The following is a 4,297-nucleotide window of genomic DNA, read 5'->3' as shown; positions in this document are numbered from 1 at the left end:
TGCTGAGCTTTGATGCCAGGGTGCAAGCCTGTGCATCGGCAGAGGGGGTGAAGCGGACTGGACCCCGGGTCTGCTGAGGTGGAGGGTCACCCACAGGCAGCCGGCAGGCAGAGGAGTTGGCCTGTCCAACGCAGAACCTGCCAGAGAACAAGGCTGGAGGTCTGCCTTCCCGCAAGGGGTCACTGAGCATCCCTGACGCTGGACAGAGACTTGGGAGCTTTGAAAAGGGAAGGAATCTCTCCCAAGAAGACAACACGCCCAGGGCTTTGGGGATGGAAGTCACACTGCCTCTGTGTGGAAAATAAAAGCTGAAAATCCAGGTTACAACAGACCTAGATTCACAATCTCCAGGCTCCTGACAGAAGCAAACGTATATCCTTTCTGGAGGTATTTTAAATTCAGGCCACAAAGAATCCTCACAGATAAACTTGAATTTTTTTAATCATGATATGTATGAGGAAACAAACAATTTCAATCTAGAATCAACGACAACAACAAGAAGTGAGGAGAGAGGATTCACTGAGAAAATGAAAGGGAATTATCAAATTCAAAAATATAAAGATGCTTAATATGCTGAAATGGATAAAAACCAAAGGAACAAGAGACTCTCAAAATTGACCATATAGTTTTAATAAAGTACAAAGTGGAATTTCTGAAAATGAAAAATATAATAATTGAAATTTAAAACTCCATGGGTTGAATTGCAGAATAGATTTAGCTGGAGAGAGAAATAGTCAATTGCAGAGCAGAGCTGACAAAATTACACAGAAGTCTCACCTGAGAGAAAAGAAATGCAAAATAAGAGAAGCACTAATAGTGGAAATCCTACCAACAAAGATAACAAAATAGTCCACGTCTGGAATAGCCCTGCAGACCTGTCTGCAGTGAGACAGCCACAACTGGTGAAAAGTATTTTTAAATAATAATAACTGTTTTGAAGTCTCTGGAAACTGCCCGAAGGGCATAGAGTAACTGAAAAAATATTTGTGCAAGAAAACCTACTAAATCTCAGTGAAAATTGCCAGAATCTGTAGCTCTTGAGCCGCCTCCAACTCCCTCCCCTCCCCACCAGCTGCCTTCCAGAGGGCTAAACCTTTTACCTTCTGTCTGACAAAATTGGTTTTGCATCAAAGGGATATTTTGAGAACAGAAAATTAGAGGTCAATCTTTTTCATAAGCATAGACACAAATATCTTAAAGAAAACACTAGCAAATCCAATCCAGCAATATATGTAAAGGGTAATAGCATGTCCAAGTTGGGTCTATTCCAGAAATGCAAGGTTGACCTATCATTGAAAATCACTTACTGTGTTTCACCACATTAAAAAATAATGGAAAAGTACAAGGCCATTTCAGTAGGTGCAGATAAGTATTTGGTCAAACAGCCACACACAGGTGGGGACACAAGGGACCACAGTGGGTCTGACCTGGGTGACGGTGACATGGAAGACCCATCAAGTTGTAACACAAACTGGGCACGTTTCCAAATGTAAGTTACACTCAATTTGCAAACCTTACTAAGAATGATGGCCCAAATTTTCTCATAACAATTAAAGAAATTAAATAAGAAGTTAAAATCTTCTCACATACGAAGCATGATAGCCATTCTGACAGGTGTGAAGTGATACCTCATTGTGGTTTTGATTTGCATTGCTCTAATAATTAGCAATGATGAGCATTTTTTTCTTGTGCCTGCTGGCCATCTCTGTGTCTTCTTTGGGAAAAAAAATTTCTATTCAGGTTTTCTGCCCATATTTGATTGGGTTGTTGTTGTTGTTTTTTTTGAGGTCGAGTTGTATGAGCTGTTTATGTATTTTGGATATTAACCCCTTGTTGATCATCATTTGTAAATATATTCTCTTATTCCATAGGTTTCTTTTTGTTTTGTTGATGGTTTCCTTTGCTGTGCAAAAGCTTTTAAATTTAATGAGATGCCATTTGTTTATTTTTGCTTTTATTTCCTTTGCCTTCAGAGACAGATCCAAAAAATATTGCTATGATTTATGTCAAAGAGTGTTCTGCCTATGTTTTCTTCTAGGAGTTTTATGGTTTCAGGTCTTACATTTAGGTCTTTAATCCATTTTAAGTTTATTTTTGTATACGGTGTTAGAGAATGTTCTAATTTCGTTGTTTTACATGTGGCTGTCCAGCTTTCCCAGCACACCACTTGCTAAAGAGACTGTCTTTTCTCCATTGTATATTCTTGCCTCCTTTGTCGTAGATTAATTGACCATACATGTGTGAGTTTATTTCTGGGCTCGCTATTCTGTTTCATTGATCCATGTATCTCTTTTTGTGCCAGGACCATGTGGTTTTGATGACTGTAGCTGAGTAGTATAGTCTGAAGTCTGGGAGGGTGATTCCTACAATCGTGTATGTTTAATTAAAAATCAGTCACCCAGAATACACCCAAAGATTTGTGCACAAGGAGGTCTGTTACAGAGCTATTTATCATCATGCAAAATTACAAACAACAGGCTGCTCAGATAAGTTACATGCAACAGATTACTTTGTAGTGTAAAAATCACATTTTCATGTGAAAAATCAGTTGAGCTACACATTTATGGTGCGTGCACTCTTTTGTGTATATTATACTTCAATAAAAAGTTTATCCAAAAATTACATTTTTAAAGAATACTTAATGACATAGTTAAATGCAGATAATATAATGTTAAGTAAGAGAGAATTGTATACATAATAGGAGCCAAATTTTAAATACACATAAAATTTAATATGTATATTATATGTATATAAATGTATGTGTATCACTGAAAGAAATCCACAAAGCTAGTGTAGGAGATTATCTGAGGATAGTGATATTATGTGCAAGTTTGCAAACTTTTTTTCTTTTTCTTTTTTTATTCCTTTGGCCACACCACGTGACATGCAGGATCTTAGTTCCCCGATCAGGGATCAAACTTGTGCCCCCTGCAGTGGAAGTACAGAGTCTTAACCACTGGACCACCAGGGAAGTCTGCAAGCTTTCTTTTATTCATTATACTCTGTGGTATAATCATTCAAATGTTCTACATAGAGTATTATTAGATGGAGGGAGGGAGGGAAGGAGAAGGAAAAGAAAGAAGAGAAAGAGGAAGGAAGGAAGGAAGGGGGAGGGAGGGAGAGAGAAAGAAAGAGAAAGAGGGACTTCCTTGGTGGTCCAATAGGTAAGACTCTGAGCTCCCAATGCAGGGGGCCCGGGTTCCATCCCTGGTCGGGGAACTAGATCCCACATGCCACAACTAAAGATCCTGTGTGCTGCAACTAAGACCCAGCACAGCCAAAATAAATAAATAAATAAATAAATATTTTTTTAAAAAATAATAATAAAATGCTGTACTTGTGCAGGCCCTGTGCTCTAGGTAATATTTAAAAGGAAAAAAGAGAGAGAAAGAAATTAATTTCATGGAGGCCCTTTCACTTGACACGTGGACATGTATGGACAGTTGAAATGCTGAAAGGCTCAAACCCTAGTCAAATAGGTTTTGACGCTTTGAAAAGCATTTCCGTGCTTTAGTTGCCTGGCCCCAGTCTCCACAAAGCGCCCCAGAGTGGAGGAGGAGAGAGGGGCTGGGCGTGCTCCTCCTGCTCTGGACGAGGCTGTGGCCCCTCCATGCATACCACTTCCTGGGCTCTAAGGGCACCCTCCTTCCCGGGGTGCAGACGCCCTGCTGGTGGTTGGGATGGAACCACGCCACACCGAGGCCGGTGGTGCCGGTTCCACAGAGGCCAGGAGCTGGTTCTCCAGCCACAAAACACACTCTCGGGAAGAAAGGCTCAGAAACAAGCTCAGTCACCATGGAGGGAAGTTCAGATTCAGTCAGGATGAATCTGATCCTGGTGCGGGTAAGATCAGTCCTCTAAAAAAAAAACCACGTCCAGGACACTAGGACACAATTACAAAACTGAGACGGTTCCTATAAAGCCAGCCGTAATCAAAGTCTTACCCAGAAGCTCCGCACTGGATTCCCAGGGAGCTCAAGCGGCCACAAGGCCTGTCGGTAGGGCCCGAGGCTGGAGGAAAACACGTGGGGAGAGTCACATCCATTTCAAAAGATGGGAAATCACTGAATGAGAACCAAAGATCTCCTAGGAATTGTTTGGAAAATGTTTGAAACACGTCATTTGAGAACGACAAGGTGAAGAGCAAGGGAGAGTGCTGAAGACAAAATGGGGAGAAAGAGAAAAAGAACATTTCTGAACAGCAAAGAAATCTGTAGATAATCTGTGCAAGTCAGTTTTTAAGATGAGTTCATAGGGCTTCCCTGGTGGCGCAGTGGGTGAGGGTCCGACTGCCGTT

This window comes from Physeter macrocephalus, chromosome 14 (genome assembly GCF_002837175.3).
Source record: "Physeter macrocephalus isolate SW-GA chromosome 14, ASM283717v5, whole genome shotgun sequence".
Classification (NCBI taxonomy): domain Eukaryota; kingdom Metazoa; phylum Chordata; class Mammalia; order Artiodactyla; family Physeteridae; genus Physeter; species Physeter macrocephalus.
Note: the sequence above shows the minus strand (reverse complement) of the source record.